The sequence below is a fragment of the Podarcis filfolensis genome (genome assembly GCF_964270895.1).
Source record: "Podarcis filfolensis genome assembly, chromosome: 4".
NCBI lineage: Eukaryota > Metazoa > Chordata > Lepidosauria > Squamata > Lacertidae > Podarcis > Podarcis filfolensis.
This window is the reverse complement of record NC_139607.1, coordinates 61,126,811-61,151,254: the sequence shown is the minus strand read 5'-3', so window position 1 is coordinate 61,151,254 and position 24,444 is coordinate 61,126,811. Positions and strand designations below refer to the sequence as shown.

Here is a 24,444-nt window from a genome sequence, read left to right as displayed (position 1 = left end):
CCAGAAGTATGGTACTACTCAATATTTATCTGGACTTTGTGGAAAAACAAAATGCATCCTTTTGCTCCTCTGCCTTCAGCAATAATTAAATTTATTGTTTTCATTTTTATAATTTAAAAGAGAACATTTAAGTAATACTGCCAATACTTCCATGGCAAATCAGTCATTGATTTTGAGTTATCAGGAAGCCTAGAGGCCAGCACTGCTTCAGTGGCATCCTTCTTGTTTTTAGAATTGGGTTTACTGAAGCAAGAAATACCAATATGTCAGATTCATTTCAGCAATGACACCTGATTCAGGAATGATTCATCAATGTTCACTTTTTAACAGCAACCTTCTCAAATGGGCAGTTAACGACAACCGTATTGGCTTTCAGCTACAGTGGAGCAACAAATGGTTTGTGACCTTCTTTTGCTGTTTTGCACATGCCTTCCTGAGGTTACTGGTTTTTACTTAAGCAAGTAATTAGGTCACTTCCAATGAGGCAGGACTTCCTCAGCCAAGAGATAGCACAGTTCAGACAGGAATTTATGTAGTTCAGAAACATCTGGAGGGCCAACAGTCCCCCACACCTGTCCTGGTGATATACCCTGGCATTGCTAACTGATGTCAGGAGTATATACTATGCCATCATCATCAATTTCTGTGTTTCACAGGGGGTACCTTCTACACAAGTGGTAAAAGATGTCAATAACATGTACTCAGACACACTTGCTAGCTATATCTATAGCATTCTATAGCATGTTCCATTGGTCAGCCCAGTTCACATTCTGTGACATTCAACCAAGAGTCCAATTTTGCAGGAATATCATTCACCTAGAGATGATCTCAAGGCAGGTAAATCAAAATAAAATCATAGTAAGATGTGGAACTGGATATAATCCCAGAAACGTACCCAGCAGATCACAGATACGGATATTTATTGATAGAATAACCCTTTTTTTGCCTTTTAGTTCCACACATCTTTGCAGATGGATGCAGAGAGAGAGGTGGACCTGAAGACTGAAGGTGAAGCAAATTCTCTATTCTAGAGAAAAGCAAAACAAAAAACAAAAAAAACCTGAAGGCATATGAGCTCCAGGAAGTCAGAAACTATATTTAGAATGCAACTTCACTTCTGCGTAATGCAAGATGATTCCAAAGTTGGAATCACAGAATTGTAGAGTTGGAAGGGACTCCGAGGGTCATCTAGTCCTTGATGTTCAAAGAAATGTCAATGCATATAATTCTCCCTGGAGTGGTTAACATCCCTTTTACAGATTTTAGGTAAAAGGGGGGAGATGTTTACAATCTAGGGAGTGGCTGAGTTTGGAACTCAATGTGTTTGTCCATTCATATTCCTTCTGTCCCCACTTCACAGTAACAGCAGGGTTAGGTACTATGCTCTGTCTTCCTTTTCTGCCTCTCCTACTCCCTGACTCTATCCACAACCAATATCAAAGAAATATTTGTTTAAGCATAGATTTTGCTGTGTTAGGATGATTTTAACTTCTTGTAGCATAGCCATGTGCCCTTTACAGACCGTGTGCGGTATATCACAATGCACTGTACGATGTTCTTCTTTCTCATTTTCACTTCCAATTTTAGCCTTGAGAGAAAAGATCCCCTAATCCAAGGCTAATTAATAGGATAGACTGGAATTCTATCATGTCATTGCACTCTTAGTCCGCCCATAATCAGATTAAGACCCTTAATCTAAGGGTTGTTGACATGGCAGATTGCAATCCTCCTGAGAAGCCGTTACATTCTCTAATATGATAGGGATTATGGTGATTTAGTGGTTATTCATAATTTAAAACCTTTTGTGAATAGCATAAAGCAGACACTTGGGAACAAAGGGGTCCAAGTGCACATTTTAGCGTGAGCCAAAAAGAAAATATCTGGTCATAATATTGGTAGGTTTATCCGAGCAGCACATAATTAATGGGACAGGAAAGACGTGCATTTAAAATATTGTTCTGCTTTGTATACCAGATACTGGTCACCAATGGGGCCTGCAAGCAGTGCTGGAGCTTCAAGCTCTGGCACCGGGGGGGGCAGGCGGGGACGGGGCTGGCACGCGTCCCGGGAGCATGGCGCACCACCTGCATGGGCATGACACATGTCCTGGGGGTGTGGCATGCCGCCTGCAGGGGTGTGGCACCCAGCGCAGGCAGGTGGGGAAGCTGCAATGGCACCCCACAAGGATCACGCTCCTCTTCCTCCACCAGTGCCTGCAAGACAGTGTTAAAGCTTAGGCTGCTCCTGTTCAGTTTTCCAGCCAGCCAGCCATGCCCTTTTCCATGGTACACCATTACAGTCTCCCGTCCCCCTCAATTTCCCATTTGCTGCCCCTAGACACTTAGGAGTTTCTTGCCACAAAACATGTTCAGTCTTTATTCAACTGTTTTCAGGACTCAGCTACATTGACAAAGAAAAATCACTTTATGTATGTTGTTTATGCATTCTAACACTGCGACACCAGATGGCCCTGTAGAGTTCCGTTTTTGCCAACCTGATTTCTCATACAAAGTTTGCAACACGTTTAATTGAAATGCTTCTTTGATGTGTTTTACATTTTTGCCACCATAGATTTTCCTCCCCCATATAATTCCTGCTTCTCCAAAGCTCGAGGTCTTGAGTAGGCTAGTGTCTCCCTCTTATTTCCCAGTACCCCTGTTTTGGCAAAAAAAAACCACCCAACCAACCCATCAGAACTCAGCACCTGAATTCACTAGTAGTATATATGATGACCTGCTTAGACATAACTTGACAAGAACAATATTCATTTAAAAATGTATTTCTGTAAGTAGGCCTTCTGCCTGATTCTATCCCTTGAGAGGGGCAGAAGAAACAATTTAGGTAACAAAAAACACTGGCACAGTGGCATTTGTAGAAAGAGGATATAAAGACAGTGGTGGATGGTGAGGTGGAGATGCTTACTTGACCTCCCAACAGATGAGTTGCTGCTGTCTACCAGGAAGTTGAGGGGTGAAGCCACTGCAATGAAAAGTGAGCCCATCCATTACACTTGCCAGTGTGTTTGCACTGTGATGCCTACCTTTGACCCTTGCCTCAAAGTAAGCAGTGACTTACCTGTCAGGAAACAAGGCAAGAACCTCTGTCCCATCACAAAGAAAGACACTGATGTAGCAGGGTAAGCATTGTGGTAGGTCTTTTTGTTAGTTCCTAGATCAGTGGTTTTCAAATAGAACTACTTTTCTTGTCACAGCCTGTCCAGTGCCTCCTCAGTTTTCTGACCTACCTGCTAGTCATGCCATAGACTTTTGATTGGAGTGATGCAGGCTCCAGTAACCACTTGTATTTGGAGTAAAGGTGGCTGGGAGAGAGTTTCAGGGTGGGAGGAAGGGGGGAAAGGACCAGAGAGATATAATATTATAATAGTAATATTATAATAGTAATAATATGCTTCCAGGGGAAGACAGTAATGAGCAAGGCTGCTTGTCCTTGAGCTCTGTGGTCTGTTCTAGTAGTAGTAGTTGTAATAGTCTGGAAAAGAAAAGAAGGGGATAAAAACAGTGAAAGCTGTTATAGGAGGAAATAGTGAATTTAAAAGGACCAAGAAGAACAAGCAAAAGAAACTGGTGCTTTGAGGTGTGGCAATAAGGTACAAGCAGAGTATGAAAGGAGAATGGGGAAAGGAAATATGTTCTCCGCTTAGAGTCTCTGGGTCAGCAAATCCTACCTTAAAATGGTGAGGCTGTCACAATACATCCAGAGCAAATGTCTTTACTTATCTTGAGTAAAGCTGAGCCATGGAACTGCTCAGCATGAGGAAAACACTATGGCAAAGAATCTAGCAGTTTACAGAGATAAATTAGATATCGGTAGAAAATGATGCCTGCAATTGCCAACTGATTATGTAAAACTCTGCCTCCATTTGACAGGTCCTGCCCTTACACCATCATTTTGTGGCTTCAGTAATTTTTAGCTACCTCATCTTCACATGGACCCCAGGGCAGAAATATATTTTTTTAGAAAACTGCTTGAGCTGCCTGACTACACTGACAACCATAGGAATTATTTCCTGTATTTGCTTGTGGTACTGGACATGGCCATTCCCACTCAGGGCAGTGTCTAGGGTCAAAAAGATGCACCCTTTGGGCCTTCCCTGCTGATATGTCTAGAAAGAGGAGGTGGAGAAGGTTCACATGGGAAAGAGAAAGGTGAAACAAATCAGTTTCAGACTTCAGAAGGCTCTAAGCCGAATTCTAGATCAAACCAGGAGATTAAACACACACACACACACACACACACACACACACACACACCATTTTGGGCCGTACCACATCACTAATCCCCGAGCATGTTCACAGCATCTTGGAAGCTCTCAACTCTCCCAGATCCTGCAGTCTCCTGGTACAGAATGTGGCAGAAGGGCATGGTGGTACAGATTCTATTTACACAAGGCCAAATTTTAGCCCGAATGACACTACTCAAATGTGTGGAGATCATCCAACTGCATTATGAAGTTTCCCCCAAATTCTTTGATAGTGAATAGATTTGTTTATCACCAGGAATGCAGTTCACCAGATTGTGTGCACAAACCCCCCCCCTTCCTTTTCATTCTTATAGCTGCCCTTTCTTTCACCAAGCCACAGAAATGTATCCAAACATAACCTCTTGTGAAAATATATCATTTTTATTCCTGGTTAACTGTCATGTAACTTAAAGAATTGTGAAAAATGTAGTTTGGTGAAGAAGCTGCAAATTCTCTGTTAGAGTCCCTAATCAGCTAACAAGACTATCATTTCCAGGGCCCTTGGGAGAGGGGGAAAATCTGTTAAACACAGTGCAACTATCTAATCAACTCTGCACACTCTGCTATTCCCAGAAACTCTAGCAGGTTTTATGCAACAGTGATTTATAAATGCAAAAAAAATCTGTAGACAATTCTTAGACTGAAACCTTTGTTTCCAATCGAGTATTAGGGAATGCTGACGTTATTGGCAATGTGTTCACAGGGATTTGCCCATAATATTCTCCTCCTATAGCACTCTCCTTTAAAACACCCACAACTCCCCTTCCCGTCTTTAGATAGACCATCAAGAACCAAATCCATTTGCATTATCTTTAGACAGACGATCAAGAACCAAATCCATTTGCAACTAATAAACCTGTTCCACAATGACCACTGAAAAGTTGGACAATATATTTCAACCCTTCTGCTGAAGCCAACATCAAGTTTCCATCCTCTTTTCTAATACCACACATGTCAACCAGTTGTTATAAAGTAGATACAGTGCAATACCCTGAAAAGTCAGCTTTTGAAATATGAATGGGCAATGAATGTTAAAAGAGTGAAAATGATTTAGTTCCGGGACTGGAATGGAGAAAAAAATATGTTATTTTTCTTGCTGTTCAAAAGCACACACGCCATTTGTTGTATCAGATTGTTCCATTATTGGTATTGTAAATTTTATTTTGGTATCTGTGCAGAGTGCTATGAATATAATGTGATCAGGTTTTGCATACTGAGGAATAACAGCAGCCGCATGCCCATGGAGAACAAAACTGACTCTTTGGAAAGATGGGATGCTCATTGTTTCTAAAGCTCTCTGGATACATCCACTTTTTCAGCTATTTACCAGCTGCAAATGTACACATGAAGAATTCATCTACCAACAGAAAGAGAAAGGAATTCTGGAACAGAAGACAATGGGCTAAGAAAATCCCTATTGTGTCTGCCTGAATTGTGGCCTAGCTTCTTAACCCAGCAATGCTTTTCTAGCTATTGTTAAAATGTCATGAAATTCAGATAGGATTTTTCATCTGTGGATGTTGGTCAACTAGGTGACTTCCTTGATGCCCTTGTGCTGGATGTTTGGTTCCCACAGGCCTCTTGTCTTTGAACAATATCATGGCATTCAACAATAGGCACTAAGTGCTACAAAAAGAAAGTACTTTTTTTTCAGCTGATGAATAATATGTGCACAATTCAGTATGAGAAAGATTGATCCCTTATCCTAATAAAATGATGTTACAATTAGTCCATTGACAATATACCAATGGAAGGAGCAAAGATACTCTTTTTAAGGGTCTTTGTCGAATTCTGTCTTGCAAATAGTCATATTCCAGTTCCTTTCACTCCTGTGCTTTATTCACTAGATGAATGCTGAGATTTTTTTTTTAACAAAATGGGCAGTTAATAAATTGTGAGCCCTTGGAGTTTTTATATGAGGATGTGCTCAGGGGATCGAGATGGGGAAGGAACCGCAATCCTGTTCAGCTACAATAACTTAATAAGGCTGCAGTCCTATTTTGTGGGACTTGCTTCTAAGTGCAAATCTAGAGGGTCTTACATCCAAGGAAACATACACAGGGTCACAACTGTAAATATTATTGCAGTGTGTCAAACAAATTTCCACCTGACTTTCTATACTGACATTATAGCCTTAGATTATGGGGTTGCCTAGCTTGGAAGGAGGAAGAAGTCATTCATTACTGAATTACATTGTCTAGCATTTGTTCCTTTAGCAGGCGCAGCCAAAGCCTTTGACCATTTCAGGACAACATGTATGACAAGTTAGTTAATTGTCAGCTACACTTCTCAAGTCACCTTTGAAAAACCCATGAGGGAGGGAAAGTGTGCTGTTATACTTTCATGGCCTTTAAAGAAGTCTCTCTATAAATATGCTTTTGCAGGTGAAGCCAAGAAAGTTTTTTTTTTTTATCTTCAACTTTGAAACAAAAAACACAACAGTTCTAAATATAATGTGACATGTGACATTGGAAACAGCCAAATTGAGTTCAAATGCCAGTTATCTGAAAAGTGGATGTAGTTACTCAGTGTGTGTGTGTGTGTGTGTGTGTGAGAGAGAGAGAGAGAGAGAGAGAGAGAGAGAGAGAGAGAGAGAGACTGGAAACGGTCTTAAATATAGACATTCATACTTACCATCAAGGCTCCTCCCTTAGGTAGAGGTAGTAAGATAGGTAGTAAGATAGTGTTCACCCTGAAACATGTATAATGCTGGTGACTGTGATGTCACTGTTTAGCTGTGAGAGATTATGAAAGTAGTCTTTGGTTCTAGAGGCCTACACCACTAGGGTGTGATATCTCCTTTGCTGTTCAGAAGACTAGAAAGCTGCCTTACAGCATATCAGACCATTTCTCCATCCAGCTCTGCATTGTGACAGTAATGTCAATGACTCACCAGGGTTTCAGACAGGAGCCTTTTCCGACCCTATCAGGAGACATCCAGGGAATGAACCTCAGATCATGTGCATGTAAAGCATGCCGCTCTACCACTGACCTAGAGCCCTTCCCTTATTCTGCCCACTGTCTTGTTTCACAGGCCAATGTGCTTTGAAAACTACATGAAGTGGGGGGAGGTCCATTGCACAACAGATACCATTAAAAAGTCAGAGTTTCAATAGACTTTCAAACATACCCAAATCAGGCTTTGATCTGCGCAATACAGAAAAAGAACTGGATAAGCTTCTTGAGCTAGTTTTGTGTGAAATGTGGAGGATTCATTCAAAATGGTTTGTAGGGACCAGAGGTAAGTCAATATGTAGGCCTCAGACCGGAATAGAGGTGACCAAAAGGTCATTCTTCGCTTTACAGAAGTGCCCAACATCTTACAAGATTCAGCTTGCATTTTTACCCTGATGTCTTTTGAGTTTCGGGCTGAAGTGTAAAGACCATTTGTAGCCACTTCAGATAGCATAATTGCTACTCTGAAAAACTGTGTATGTCCCAGAGGTTACATAAGTGCTGTTGAAGCATTATGGTAGTTGCTATGGTAATGCCTTATATTTTATTGAGTAACAGGTAAATAGTCCTGAAAATCTTGTATTATCTGTTGACGAGGCAGGGAAGGTCGCCTAAGGCAGCTGCACTGCAATTCCCCTTTATGCCTTGTCATCAAGGTTATATGTTAATTAATGCCTATTAAAATTCTATATACACTTGAAGTTAAATTGCAGGCCTAATATAAACTATTATATGCAAGGGGTGGGTGTGTTTTTTTAGTCCAATAATAATTTGATTGGGAATGGCATTTTAAAATCTAAATGTTTAATAAAATGCTGCTGGGTGGTTGTTAAAAAAAGAAGAAGCTACTCTAACAGAAAAATACAGTATGGCTACTTTTCTAGTCATAGAATTCCAAATTAGTTCTAGTTTCATGTTGTTCCTTTTTTAAAAAAAGATCAAAAGTATCAGCCTAGGTCATAAGCACTTTGATTCATTTAGATTTTCAGTTCAGGGATATGTACGGTATATATAACCTTCCTTAAAGAATAATGACCTAGAAAGAGGATTACATTAGCAATGATCTCAGTGCTTCTGTGCTACTGAGAAACAGGAGAGAGATACCGACCCCAAAAAGAGAAAATAAACCTCAAACTCCCTCCTTCCTCAAAAAACAAACAACCCAAATTGGACTAAATATACTCATCTTGCACCAGGAATCACTGACTATTTAGTTACAGATAGGTAGCCGTGTTGGTCTGCCATAGTCAAAACAAAATTTTTTTTTTCCCTTCCAGTAGCACCTTAAAGACCAACTAAGTTAGTTCTTGGTATGAGCTTTCGTGTGCATGCACACTTCTTCAGATACACTGCTATTTAGTATCAGTCAGGAAAGAGATGTGGAAAATTGAGGATGTTCTGCCTTTGGGTCTCGTTCAGAAACTCCAACTGGTGCAGAATGCTGCAACCAGATTGTTGATGGAGCTTCTGGGTCAAGAACAGGCGACACCATTGTTAGAACAGCTGCACTGGCTGCCCATCTGTATACAGTGTATATCTTTAAATACACAAATAAATAAAAAAATATGCTTATCCTATGCATTACAAGATGAATCATAATAATTACAAACACAACTGCAACAATGTTCTGGAGAACAGAGGAGAGGTGTAATGGTGATGTTGTGGGCACAAGTTAATTTGACCTTCACAACTGCCATCTTTTCCCCAAACAGGCTGGAAACTTGCAAAATTGTCATTGTTTTTCACAGCATTCTCCAGTACATAAAAGATGTATATGCATTTTCAGAGCACCATGGCATTTTTAAAAGAGTTCCACTACATGCAAAAATGTTGTGGGAGTCTTTGACCTCAGTTTCTATTTTTCTTGGATCGTTCACAGGTCACCCTGGCACTCTATGAAACTGTGAAATCTACTCACCAAAAATAACAACATGGGTGTTGTTTATGTAGTCACTTCTTCAGATTTTGTTTTTTTAAAGATATGTGAATAGAGACCTCCTAGTTTTGCCAAGAGTTGTTGACTCAGTTTCAGCTTGCTTCATTTTTTGATTGACCCCTTATAAAATATGTAAACAAATCAGAATTTGATGTGAGTTCCGATATGTGAATCCCAGAATAACTGATGCTGTAATTTGGCTCTGCCGTAATTAGCAAACACGGGGGGGGGGGGATTGAAACAAAGCTATTCCTTTACTCTTCTTGGGTTCTGCTTGTAAATGAACTAGAAACAGAGGAAAGATTGTATCACATCGAGACACTTTCCATTTTTTCCCTTGGCATGATCTTAGAAGACAGTAGCAGCAGAAAAATCCCTGGAATACAGGAGACCGAATTAATCTTTTCCTCTCTCGAAGAACAGAAAGTATTTATGAAATGAAAACATTCACTGAATGCTTTTAAGTAAACCCACACAAACGTCGGAGCATGAAGTTCACATTGCATTTATCTTGGGAGGAAAGAGATTGAAAATGTGTGCATGTGTGAGAGAGATACAATTTCTGTTCTTGAATACTATTCAAGATCGCAAAACAATGAAACAAAAATACAATCTGCAGAGCAGTGTGTGGCTCTTATTTCCTTACTTTTCATCTATAGGGCAAAAATCTTGAGTCATAGGCATACTTGAGGCTTACAGCCCAAATTTGGCTGATTGTTTCAAATGAAAAAATGAAGTCCAGCCCTCCCCACTTCTACAGCTCCTCCTCAACAGTCGCTCTACTCTGCCATTTTCTTCTCAAGTATTCCTTTGCCTCTCAAGCCCTATTTGGGCATTGTACTAATAGTCAAGAAGCAGGTCCATATACCACGTGATCTGGGCATAAAGGATGATCGAGTTTTTTTAAAAAAAAGTTTAGACAAATCCACGAGAGTCAAGGCAACCAATGGCTCCAACAGTAGGCAGCACTGTAACCCCTCATCTTATGTAGGGGTTAGATTCCTAGGGTTCAGTGTATTCATGAAAATCACATATAGTCAAACCCTTGGAGCCACTGCACAGCTGGTGGATGAGGAGGAAATAGACTGCATCCCCAGCAGTGGCGTAGCATGGGGGGTGCAGGGGGGGCCGGTCGCACCGGGCGCAACATCTTAGGGGTTAGGGGGCGCAAATCCACGGGTTAGGGGGCGCAAATTACTTGCCTTGCCCCGGGTGCTGACAACCCACACTACGCCACTGATCCCCAGCACTCTCAGAGCTGGTGTGCTGAGTGGGCCTTGCTACCCACCAAGCAAGAAAGAGAGCTTCAAAGCCCTTTTTGCACTTTGTCTGCCTGCATTACCAGGTGCAAACAGAACTTTTAAGCTCTCCACCTTGCTTGGTGGATGGCAAGGCCCACTCAGCATGCCAGCTCTGGGAGGCTAGGGATGCTTGCATGAGATCTTATGGGAACTTGGAGTGTCTTGTGAGAGACCTCATGAGAGAAACCCATGTGCCAACTTGCTGAGTAGGCCTTGCCCTCCAAGCAAGGTGGAGAGCTTAAAAGCTCTTCTCATGCTGGGTAACTCCAAGCAGACCTTGGAGCTTTTAAGCTCTACACCTTGCTCGGGACCTTTATCTCACTTTGATCTTGAGTCCTAAACAATGTCATTTTTAACAGTTTTATTTTTTCATGTTTGCCCCAGGAGTTCCAAGGTCACTGCTAGGACAAGCTATAATAAAATCTATGCAGCTGAATAGCTTGCTTTTCATCTCGGAAGAAAGTTTTTCGTAATTTGTAAATGTGTGGCTCCAGTAATAGATGCTGATCATTTGAGAAAAGTGTTCTTTAACTGCTTACAATGCTAAGGCAATTTCAATAACAGCATTGCATTTAATGCTACTATATAGTGGTTTCTACAAACTCATTTTAATTTCCTTATCAACAGTTATCTCAGCCATTTTCGGGGGGAAATATTTCTTAGATTACGTATTTAAAGTTTTGAAAATAGCAAAGAATATTTGCAACATAAATAACTTAATGGCCGTAGGTTTTAGAATGAGAGTTTTCTTGCTATTATGGAGTTATTTAAGTATCATAAAACTCTCATTAAATTCCCTGGATTAGCTTCTGCTGTATTATTGTAAAATGTTTTTTTTCCCCATCATATACTGGTGTTGAGGTTTAAAAATTAATAGTCAGCATTATGAAGCTCATTACGTGATTGTCCAATTTACCTGCACTTGCTAAAAGCAATTGTGTCTGTCAGGAGCTGCTGAATTGCAACTGGCAGCCTTCTCAGGGAGGGAACCTTCCAGACTGAATCCTCCCACTGTGGCCATTGGATCCATCTAGGCAGGAAGTAGTATAAAGACTTCCTGTTCCAGTTGAGCCTTGCTCGAGCAATGAGGTCTTCCTGAGCTCTGGTGTATTGTTGTTTATTCTTTGGTTCCAATTCCTGGTTTGTCCTCTGGTATTGTCTTGTTCTCCAGTTGACCTGACTTGACTCCTAGCTTGTCTCTTTGGTCCTGCCTGTAGTGATGGGGCAAAGCTCCCCCCCCACACACACACAACGGAATCACTCCAGCCTACCTCAATGGGGCTGGTGTGGGTTGGCGGTGATGCTGGGGCTGCTGGATGCATTGGTGGGAGTCCTGGATTGGCTCTGACCTTGGTGCCACCCCACCTGACTCACTCCATCCAGGTAAGCTGGCATTCTCCAGAAATGTGCAGGGAGTGAAACACACACAGAGACACAAATGGTTTTGAAGGTGACCTGAGGGGAGAGTTCACCTGCCGCTGAATTTGGGGCACTTGAAGCCAAGGGAAAGACGAGAATATGAACAGCTTCACCAGCATGCACACACCAAGCATTTTACAAGCATTGTCAGAAAAAGTCCCCCTCTGTCCCACACACACCACTCCATAAGTATGCTCACAAGCACTGAGGGAACTGAGATCCAAACTGATCTGAAAGAACTTTCTTTGCTGTTCTATCGTTTTTTTAAAAAAATGTTTAAAGAAACCCCATGGACTTTTTGCAGTTAGGAAAGTGATGGGGATATATACTGAAAAGTGTAGGATGAACAAATGATTAACAGGAAGCTGTAAAACATGCCACAAGGAAATCAGTGTGTGTGCTCATTGTCGTATAACCACACCACAAACAAATGAAAACAAATGCTTAGTAAAGATGGGATATACTCTAACCTCTGTGTAAGTTTTGTGCAAGCAAATCAGGACGAATGCTCAATAAAAAGATGCGCTGGAAGAGCCCCACGTTTCCTGGCTTACAGATTTGTAATGATGTTGCCCTTTTCCGGTCAGAAGCACCACCAGCTGTTTCTCTGACAGTGCTGCCTCCTAAAGCCATATTCCTCAAGTATATGAGCTAGCAACGATCTAAGACACATTCATTGAAGGCAGTATTTTACATTTTATATGTGCCATCACTCACTCAGAGTGCACCAAGACTAGAAACGCTTTGCTTATGGAAGGATGCATATTGTCTTATGACGGGTATCCATGTCCACTCTCAACAACCGGCAATGCATATGGCACACTCACAACTATCATTCATGTCTGTAATATCCATCTTCCTTCTTTTGCTGGGAATAAAACAATAGATTCTCAGCTTTTTGCTTTGAGACTGAAATGAATGATTCCTATTAATGTCATATCAAGTTAACAGATGTAAGCTGTTCTCCATTAAAAGGACAGAAATCCATAACCATATAAGTAGTTGTACACATATCTTATATTCAGGTTAAAAACAAAATGGCTTATGCATGCCCAGCTATACTGTGTGCTAAATATAAATTATTAGGATTAATCATTTTAAAGCTGCACATTTTATAACTTATTATCTGAGTCCCTTTTTGGTATAATGCAATTTGTCTGAGTGTATGTACTAATCTCCTCCGCCCCCATCTTAACATGGCCTTGAAATATAAAGTTGCCTGCATATACCTGCATATTTTTGCTGTTTTATTATTATGCTATTTCTAAAAATTATTACGTCATTTTCAGTGTGTTATTATTGCTTAGTAACTTCCATGTCTGGGCAGTATTCGTGGAGATAAATATATTTACGGGACAAATATTTAAAGTACTGTATAATAGATTTGTTGGCACTCTGGACAACTAATAATACAGCAGAATTCATTTTACAGGGTAGCAGATTTTACTGTTTTTAAAGGTTTCACATTTTCATTAAACAATTTAAACGTTTATATGAGACCTTTTGCTACAGAAGGCTAATCCAGAGCAGTTGCCTTAGGTCCCAACAGGACAGAGTATCAGAGAGTTGTGATAAGGTTTCAGACAGCTGGGCACTGACAATGCTACTTCTGTTACATGCAATGTCTGGAATACAGTTTCTCTTTAATGAATGTATAGCAGTTTCCTGTGATGGCGTTGCCATCTCAAGACTTCTGCATGTGAAGTTGCAGTTAATTACACCAGGGAAAACATATTAGGATGCAAACAGTTTGATTTCAGCAAGCAAAACAGCTTGGGATACATCTGCTGCATTCAACAGAGGAATAGTTCATGTTGAGATATCACACTTTTCTACAATTTGAGGTACACAATTGCAGGACAGAAAAAAACAGAGGCAGAAAGAATTAGCTGGGACCAAAACAGGCCACAACTTAACTGAACATGAGTGAAACAATGTAGCAGTGTTTACCATGTTGTGGCAATTTCTCTGCCTCCATCACATCCTCAAGTAACCTTCCACGGCAGCTTTTTCATATTGTTTGGAGACTGTTAACATGTACTCAAGGAAAAAGAGTTTTAGACTTAAAAATCCACTGTGAATTGTTTGCAATGCACTTTGAGGACAAAGTTGCTTGTCTTTGTGGCAATCTGGATGCCACATCCATACTTACTGCAGTCTCCAGTGAGATATCTGCTGCAACATCTTGATATCATTTGCAGTTGACGTGGCCTGATGACATGGACAAGGTCCTTGTGATAATGTGGCCAGCATCATTTCTCATTGATCCTCTTTGCTTGCCAAGGGAGTATGGCTAAGTGGATCCCGGGTGTGGTCAATGTATTCTTGTGGGTGGGAATGGTCTCAGCCATCCCAAAAGAGGCAGTGATCCAGCTGCTCCTGGACCCATTGGTTTGTGACAGCTGCTGCCTGGTTGCAAATATGCCCTTTTAAAGAAAGGTGATTCAGAGGGTTGTGGTGCAACAATTGCAAGTACCCTTGGGTGAAATAGGTTGTCTTGACGCATTTCAATCTGGATTCAGGCCTGGTTATTGTAAGAAGGTGTGGCGGTGCAACCTTGTTATTCTTCTTTGATCTTTCAGTAGCTGCTGATGGCATTGACCACAGCATCCTCCAGAGCTAACAGAAGGATTGTACTAGAGGCACTGTTTCACAGTGCCTCCAGCCCTATCTCCAGGGTCAGTTCAGAGAATAGTATTGAGTGATTGTCATTTGGCCCCTTAGCAGTTGTGCTGTAGTTGTGCTATGGGGTACCAACTTGTCCTCATGTACGCGGGTGATACCCATCTCTACTTCTCTGTTGCATCTGAATCAGGGGAGGCTGTGCTAGCCCTGAAACAGTGGTGGGCTGAATGAGGGCCAGTAAACTGACTCTGGATCATAGCAAAATGGTGGTGCTGTGGGTGGGCTGTTCCTGAGTCTGGATAATTGGTCAATTGGCTGCTTTGGATAGGGTTGTACTCTTCCTGAAAGAGCAGGCTCATGGTCTGGGGGTGCTCCTAGACCCATCTTTGACACTATAGAGGCCCAGGTGACTTCACTGGATAAATGTACCTTCAATCAGCTTTGGCTGTTAATACAGCTATTGCTGTTTCTGGACCAGGATAGGCTGGTCATCCGTGTCATCCATGCACAGGCAACCTCTGGGCTATTTGACTGCAATGTGCTCTATGTGGGGTTAGTCTGAAGCTGCAGTTGGTGCAAAATGTGGTGGCTCAACTGCTCGCCATGGCAGCATATTGCCATCAGGTTGCTCTGCTGTTGGAAAAATTGCCCTAGCTGCTAATTAGCTACTGGGCTAAGTTCAAGGTGTTGGTTTTGATGTATAAAACTCTATATAGCTTGGAGCCTGAAAGACCATCTCGCCCCTTATATACCCAATCGATCACTGCGCTCTGCAGGCCAGGGCCTTCTGAAAATGCAATCTCATCAGAAAGGTTATGCAGGAATTGGGCCTTGAGTGTTGTGGCACCTGCCCTTTGGAGTTCCCTTCTATTAAATGTTAGACAGGCACTGTCTTTGTCATTTTTCTGGCACCTACTAAAGACTTTCTTCTTCCAACAAGCCTTATTAGCTGAGATCTTTCCCAGTCTGCATCAATACTGGGATTATTTTAAATATGTTTTTATTGATTTTTCTCTCTTGTTGTTTGCCAGCCTGGTCTGCTTTAGGAGGAAGGGCAGGATATAAATTAAACAAACAAACAAACTTTATTAAAGGAAAATGGGATAAAATGATCACTACCTAGGTCAGTGTGGAGGGAGGGAATGTTGCCCTTCTTATTAAGATTCTCATAGGATGCACCAAGCAAAGCCTTTCAAGAGATGTCATGCATATCTGTGAATTATGCTTTGGTAGGGCTTGGAAAGAGTTAAGGAGCAAAAGATCTGTTCCATCAATAAAGTTAACACTCCTGCATTTCCCAATTTCACACACTAAATGAAAATAACTTATATTTTTGCACAATCAGAAATTACAGCATAGAGGCTACATCACATATACCCATTTGTTCCTCAGTGGCAAAAAATTTTAATTGTAGCCTTGAAACGCAGAAATGAAAGTTATAGAAATAGCGAAACCAATCATCTTGTGCAGAAAGCTGAGGGCATTTCTAAAGTTCAAGAAGCTTTTCAAAAATGGTAAAATGAATGTAATCTTTAGAGGAAATGTCAATTTTATTCTGGGCAACTGCAGTCGAAACATAAGGGTTTTAGCTGGAATGGCAAAGGACTCTGCACGGAGAAAACTAAAAGGAGAAAATAGTAATACAGGAAAAAGGTTAACATCTTGACATTAAATTATGGTTTTAGTAAAACTCACAGTATACTTATTTTTTTATAATCAGGTACCAGTGACTAGTGTGGCAGGTAATAAAACAATAAAAGGAAAAAAAGAGTACATTTATCTGTCAATCTTTTGGTTCACCGGTACTCTGTAGGAAACCTAAATATACAGCACTTTGAACTATGTTAAATGGCTGTCAGCCTGATACACAAAGTCCACTAAAGCTTGAAGTACTTTTATTTAAGCCAATGGGACTTGCATCACATTAAATCCAGATTCCAGGCCTAGCTAAGTTGTGGGTTGGGCTGCCTACAAAGGTAAAAAAGATGTGGCCCTTGCATTGTTTCAAAATAGATGTTCCCTTTCATATTCAGTGGCATTAAACATGTTCATTCATTTATTTTTTGCTATGCTAACTCAGTACAGCCATAGGTGATGCTCAGTTACACGTTGCTTGAGTTTTTCTTTCTCTCTTAAACAATGAAGGCACAGAGGCAAAAAAGCAGAGTAAAAGATTTCTCAGTCCTTTCAGCTTCTTTTCTAAAAATGCTTCCCCTCCCCAGCTGATTGTTGAGATTGCAATGCAAAGGGCTCTGCAAAAACAGGTCATCTGACCTCATTGTGACATCAGGTGGTTGACAGAGAGATGCTCCCACCCTCATGTCAAATTTGGTCTGGGGTGTGGGGGCAATCTCTGGCCTGTTGGTCAGATCCAGTTCTCTACACCAGGCTTAACCCTTTAGGACCTGTTATGATCCTCATAAAAATTGCTGCTCCTCAGCTGCTGTTTGGAAAGGAAGCCCCTGTTGGTGCCAGAGAACAGGAAAAGAGAATGGTTCACAGACACACATTCAAAAGTAAATTCAGTCACCCAGGAAACACCTCTTAGTTCTACCCTATATGCTAAAAATTGCTTTCATATTAATATGGTAACAGAAACAACAATTGTCATGGCATAGCATAGGAATTCCCCTTATTTCCCAAGCAGTGGATACCACTGCTAATATGTTAGAAATTACTTAGCAGCTGCTCTGTTTGAACTCACCAGGACCAAGTGTACTCGTTAATTTCTTCCATGATGACTTTATTTGGTTATTATTGCATAGAAGTCATTTTGACAATTGAACGGCATGGAAGTGGAAGAAGAAGAAGAAGAGGAGGAGGAGGAGGAGGAGGAGGAGGAGGAGGAGGAGGAGGAGGAGGAAACAGTAAACTATCTAGCAAGACTTGCCAGAAAGATCTTTCCAGTCAAAAGGAGAGTTCCCCCATCCATAGCTGTCAACTTACAGATTTGAAAATAAGGGACCAGCAGCCAAAATAAGGGACCTGCAGCCTCACCTGTTCTAGGCACTCCAGTCTTCCTGTCCTCCTGCAGTCTGGTCAAACTCATGCTGGGTAGCTTCGAGAACACTGTCCAACCAACTTTGTAACCAGAGGTTCAACTGAATAGAATCTGAATCACATGCACCACAAGGCCTATGCAACCTCAACTTAAGATGGCTCCCTGGCCTGGCTTTGCACTGCAAAGTTTGCAGTAGCACGTGCAACAAAATGGCGTCCAGCATTCAAAAAAACCCTCAACTTGCATTAACTAGCCACACACAAGGCATGCAAGCTCCACCCCCCAGTCGTTCTTAGACTTCTTATTGGGTGAGCAACACAGCCAAGAAACACAGTTGGAGCCTCCCTCCTCCCTGTCTGGCAGGGAGGGAGGGAGAGGAGCTGCTTCCTTTGAAATTTAAGGGACATCATTTAAGGGACATTTAAGGGACATCCATCAATAAGGGACAGCAGCGGGACATGGCGCTGGAATAAGGGACTGTCCCTTCAAATAAGGGACACTCGACAGCTATGCCCCCATCAACTGGAGCAGCTAGTGAGGCAGGGTGGGGTGGCAGCTCTTACTATGTAATTGTGACTCACCACTAGAAAAAGTCACATTTCAGCTCCAGCCCTATACACCTTTACCTTGGGGGAAGCTGGAAGGAGGAATACGGTAGGATTTACTCACCCCCCAAAAAAAAACCTATACATGACAGGATTGCATTGTTAAGCATGTAAGGAAAACTTGGCAATACAGGCAGCAACTACTGATACGCAATTGCCGACATGTGGGTCCTTTTGACCTGGAAGAGAGCAGAATGGGGGTGGAACAGAATGGGTTGGAATGGGGCAGGGCACACTTATATGCTTACGCATGTGGGGGCCAGGAACAAAAACCCCACGCAAAATGGTCACTGCCTGCACAATGTCAAGAAGAGGTTCTATTATGTGGTGTGGCTTGATTTGCTTCCAGACACAGTGAAATACCCACTTTTGTCACCACTTCATATTTCAATCAAATAAACATTAATTTTATAGAGTGTTGTTGTATCTCTGAACTTATCCTCGTTTCTCTTCATGTGCACCTGTCCTCCTTAACAGCCAACTGCCTACATGTTATATAGCTTCCCTTTATCTAATCCACCAACAAACTGATCCTGCTTACTAGGCCAATATCCCCCTTTGTTCTTCCAAAAGAGAAGGCAAAGTCCCTGCTTAATAGCACCGCTCATTCCCCTGCCCTCCACCATGTTGTTTTAAGTGGCCCATGGTGGATGGGTGGGTGGGTGTTCACAGTGTTTTGACTGCTGCCCGAACCAATTAATGTGGACTTCTGCTTGATAGCCTCAACTTCAGCAACCAGCTGAAAAGATTACAACTATTCTGTGGTAACTCTTCATCATGTTTAGCTTACTGCTATTATAAAACTATTAAAGAAATAGTGTGTGGTAATTAACATTTAATTATTTACTCCTTTGTAGCAATCATTAGTATTTAGAAGTAGCTAACTATGCAGCACCGAGAAAAACCATGATCATTAATACTCTTCTAATTATTTCTTTGTTCAATAATGTACTCACTTATTACTGCTTCCGTAGATCTCTCATCAAATCATTGTCCTGTAGCTGGCCCCTCCTGCCTAAACTTTTCACCGTATTTAGGTCTGTACCTAAAAAAAGCCATTTATTACCATAAACAAAGGGGTAAGGAACCTTTTTCAGGCTGAGGGCCACACTTGATAACCTTCTGAGAGTCATATTCTAGAGGCAAAAATGGACAAAGCAAGGGATGTAAATTTTACCATTGTACTGTAGACTTATTTGTATGCATTCTCTTCCCTGCCTTCCAACCATGAAAGTGAGAGGTATTATCAGTCCTTGTATTTGAGGTTCCACACCTTTGCCACAAAGTCTATGACCAAATATAGTTGGTTATTTCTCCCATTGTCACTGGCACTAGGACATGTGGAGTCATATAAGATTCAAATGCCTTGCATATAGTTCAGCAGCATCTGGAAGGCTGCAAGCTTCCTGTCGCTAGCCTAGTAAACGATCTCCTCACCCAGTTTTCCCATTTAACTCATGAACTAGATGGTTTTAACCTACACCAAAGTGTTATTCATATTTCATCTGTCTTAAAGCTAATGTTACAACATGAAAGCAGAACACTTAGCAGCATTATAAGCTTGACTCTTCGCAAGCTAATTGCTTTGCGTCTCTCTGGGTAGATCTCGGTGACAAGCAAAGGGCAATCGCTCATGCCATTTGCATTTAGCATGGTGTTAGGAAGATGGTGGCAAAATAGATTCAAGATCACACAGATGGCAGCACATGGGGCCCTGGAAATGAGCCATCATCTGAATGAGGCAAAGTTGAGTGAGGAAGGACCTGCAGCCATATAACTGTATAGGAACACAGGAAGCTGCCTTATATCGAGTTCCATCTAGTTCAATACAGCCTAGCAGTGCTATTGACTGGCAGTGGTTCTCCAAGATTTCACAGCCCTGCCTGGAGAAAGAAACGGTGGGGACTAGACCTAGGATCTTCTGTATGCAATGCATATGTTCAACCATTGAGGTGCAGATCATGCCTAAATGTCACAATCCATCTTTGTACATCAGTGCATGACTGTACAGGGTAACCTGGTGGAGGACTACAGCGCACTATTCTGCATGTAGCTGACTGAAAGCAAGGGGGGAGAGGATTGTGCTTGCATTTGTTTGTTTGTTTGTTTGTTTTTAAGAATCATTTGTAATGTAGATGTTCAAAGTCTAATGAAAATACTCTTTCATTCCTTCACTACTAGAAAGTATATTGATTTAATAAAAACCACAGACATGTAACTTCAATATCGTCATCTCACTTTACATTTAAAATTACCTGACTATTTATTTTTAACATATGGTAAGCGCATCACACACACACAACACATGGACTGTAAGAAACAAACGGCTTTGCACACCCCTTTTGTCAGAGTTGTCTGTCTGTCTGTCTGTCTGTCTGTCTCTCCCCCTCCCTCCCTCCCTCTTTCTCCTGCTGCCCCTAAGTTAATTTCTTTTCAGCATACAATGCCTCATTTCAAAGAAGAATTAACTTGGTCATGAGAAATAGATAATGATGAAAAATGCTAAGACAGAAGTTGAGATGGTCCCTTCAGCTCTCTGAATATAATGAACTATGAATGAGGTGTAAAATTAATTACTATTAATGGTAAGGCATGATGTGAATCTTATCAGTAACTATTCAGCTCAGTTTTAGAGCACCTCAGCCTTTTACGAGAGGTTTTGCAAACAAGACTATTTGAAGTCTTTTTAGAAATGGTTGTATGTATGATCCAATGAGTGCTAACTATTCACTGGCCTTTTATTGTGTAAGTATAACATCAATACAACCTGATTTTTTAAAAAATTCACACTGATATCCTAACCTTATTTGCACTGGCTGGTGGAGAATAACGATTGCACTGGTAGAACCTAAAGATACATAATGCTGAGGATGCCAACAATGCATTACGGAAGTACTATCATCATGATTATATTGGTTTAACTCTACCAGTGCAGTGTAAAAAAAGAGAAAGGCTGTTGGGCTTATGGTGGGCAAGGACTGCAACTTAGCTGGAATTCTTTGCTCACATCTTGTCTCACTCTCTGATGAAGTTGTAATATTATGCTGGCAGAAAAGTTGATATAACTTAAAATACTCTCATAGCATTCAATGGGCAGCCGAAAATCATTGCCGTACCACTTCTGCAGAATCCTATCATCCACCCAACAACTGTGAAGGGGAAAAGATTCTGATTAAGCCAACAAACATAAACCCTGCTGGATCAGACCAGAAGTCTATCTATTCCTGCATCCAATTATCCACAGTGACTGATTCTCCACAATCATGGGTAGAACGATGGAGTCAGATCTGGTTGGCTTCCTGACACTGTGTTGATCTCCAACATGACAGCAGGAACTGTTTTATGAACAGCTCTGAATTAGCTTTTGGACATCACGCAGTCTGAAGGGAGGCACTTCTGCATCATTATGTTTTCTCCATGGGGACAGGACTCTCTGACTTTTGTGTGGGTGGAATATAAAAGAGTTGCATCCATTGTCCACACACTTTTGTCTCTAGCCCTGCCTACCACTGGCATGCGGCTCATGCAACTTCCTAAAACGGGATGTGTGGCCCTTTGGATGAAAAAGTCCCCATCTGCCCCCTGCCATACCCATTTACTAGGGAGTAAGCTCCACTGAACTGGGTGAGACTTTCTTCTTAATAGATATGTATAGGATTGTGCTGTTAGTTGCTGTAGGGTTTGGGTTATGAAGGATGGCTGTAGCGTGGCTAAATGTTTATACTAGTTTCAAAACAGTTCATTGGTTTCAATATTTCCACTTTCAACCTCAGTAAGCTATCATTCTAACCTAAAAGTTTGTGTTTCTGTGTGTTTATTTCAAGAAATGTGGTACATGGCTATATAAGCTAACCTATAACTGCAGACTTCCTAATTATGTGATACTGAACAGGACTGGACCTGTAAGGGTGTTGTCTCAAAATACTTTATTTTTCACAGAATTTTTGTCTTCATAAGCCTGTAACCTACTTGAGGTCTGATCACAGAACCTAAACATTAATACTGGTAATTTTGCCTGGTGAAACTGAATTTAGATCTAATTATAGATCAGGAACCAGAGTCAGAATATTTATTTCCAGCTATTACTTTCTAATACTAAATTTACCTGCTTGCTAATGAGCTGATTTAGCAGTAATATGCAAATATTTCATTTCATGAATGTGGATGGGGACACATGAGACTGGGACATATTTTATGTACACAAACAAGAACTGTGTGGAATATGTATTTGGAAGCCTGTGTAATCTTGAACTTCGGGACCTACAGTAATGTTTCAAATAGGATTTCCCATATCATGGGTGTTGGCAGAGATCTCCAATGTCCAGTGTCATTTTGCTACTTTGTCAGATTTTAGAAACTTCTGGGGCAAATTAATTCCTGCACACAAAATACAGAGACTTTACTTCCAAACAAAAGCCTGTCCCATTTGTTTCTAAAATTAGGTGTTACAATTTGCTTAGCAACCACGGAATGCCATGCATCGTGTACTACCTGAGGTCTTACAGGGCTATAATGTTCAGTGGCCATTGGCCCTGCTAGCTGGGCCTGATGAAAGTTAGGATTCCAGCTACTAGGCTCTCAACACCACATTGAATTCCCACAAAGAATTCTGAAAACTGTGTCTGGGAATTGTAGCTCTGTGAGGGGTAAAATGCAGTTCTGTGGATTCTTAGGAGAAGTAATGTGCTTTAAGCATGCAGCATGAACAGATCCTAAATCTGGAAGGCCCATCCCACTGAGTAATATTTTGTGACCTTGATATAAGATTTAGTATTTCAGTCCTGATAACTTCTTAAGTCACCAACATCCACTCCTTTGTCCTGTCCCTTAGGTATGAATATATATGTTTGTCAGTCTAATCTGAATGTTGGAACACCTCATTAAGCAATTTCTTGATTAGAGTACTTAAGCAGTATGCCCATCTTGCGTTAGTATCTGCATTGGTCTCTGCGTGTAATGATTTAATCAGGGTGCTTTTTCTAAACAATAACCCTAACAATTAATACTGGTATCCTAAAATTCTGATAGCTGTTAGCTGATGTTAAGACCTATAACATTCACCACAATGGTTATCCATGTTAACTTTCTTGTTTGTGATTACACCATTTTCATTATGTTTAAGAGTCTTTCTACAGACACATAGCATATGGTATAGGCAGAGGAGATGAGCCTTTGATGTAGAGAACATTTTTTAAAAAAACATGTTAAATTGCAATTACACTGTTGTGTTGGTAGCAGGCGATTGGGCCCCACAGATAAGCGTATTCAACTGCATGCAGTATTAACACTACTTGGTAAAATGAATTGGTAGAAAGGACACTGCAGTGGTCCCCCACCCCCATGATGTCATATTGCATAAGACATTTGAAATAAACTTTTCACATTATCTAGAGCATGGCAGACACGACACAGAATCACTTAGGCAAATCCTGGAGAGGTTTTTATTCACTGGGAGAACATTCTGCCCATATCCACCATCAGATTTGAAACTGCAGATGGTAAATCACATATTGCAATGAGCTTTGGCAAAGCTTTAGGAATTTCTTGCTGGCATCATCCATGCATCTCTCAGGAATGATAATTAAAAATTAAAAGTATCTGTCCAGAAATACCATAATGCTAGCATGTAGCATAGACCGGTGCACTTGGAGAAATTCAGTGTGAAAAATCAGGCTACTGTGACTAAAAAAGCAAGCAAGCTAGTATACAAAACTAACAGTTGGAAGCTACATTTCCCTTGTATCCCTAGGCAACTATAAATTGTGGCAGAAAGTAATTTTACCTCTCTTCCTCATGTTGCCATCCATGGAGTCGGGAAAAGTAAGTTTGGATTAACCACTTTTTTGCTGTATCACAATCAAGTTCTTCTTCTTCTTCTTCTTCTTCTTCTTCTTCTTCTTCTTCTTCTTCTTCTAGAAATTCAAAGCTTTGCTGAGCGTTTTGAATATTAACCCACCCCCTTTCACAAGTGTAGTAGTAACTATGGCTCCTGGAGAACACTCAGGAGACACATTGGGTCACCCTTTCCATTGGTGGAAAAAGAGCTTTAAACCTCAGAAAGGGGTGCCCTGTGCCACACCAAAATTTGGCAACCCCGCCTCTCACACTCCATTTTAAATTATAGTTGTGGTGCCCCTGAGGCTCTGCGCCAAGATTCCTCTTTCCTGAAAATTTCTGTGGCGCTTGTCCTATCAGTGTTGGAGCACCAATGTTGGTGGGGCTGAAAAGGGGGGATTCCATGGGTGGGTTGGAAGTATGCCCAGGTAGACCAGAGGAAGGACTGGTTGTGAATAATTCAATGCCTTCCCAATCCCTTGACTTGCCCCCAAATCAGGGGTTAA

At 41.2% G+C, this 24,444-nt stretch overlaps 1 long non-coding RNA gene across 1 annotated transcript; it reads right to left on the bottom strand.

The window, feature by feature from the left end:
- Nucleotides 1-16,023: 16,023 nt before the first annotated feature.
- On the bottom strand, nucleotides 16,024-24,071 carry LOC310761670. The gene is made up of 3 exons (XR_014547653.1): nucleotides 23,886-24,071; nucleotides 19,060-19,148; nucleotides 16,024-16,118 (listed from the first exon to the last, which is right to left on the bottom strand). It is a non-coding gene; the product is annotated as an uncharacterized lncRNA (long non-coding RNA).
- Between the last annotated feature and the right edge of the window lie 373 nt (nucleotides 24,072-24,444).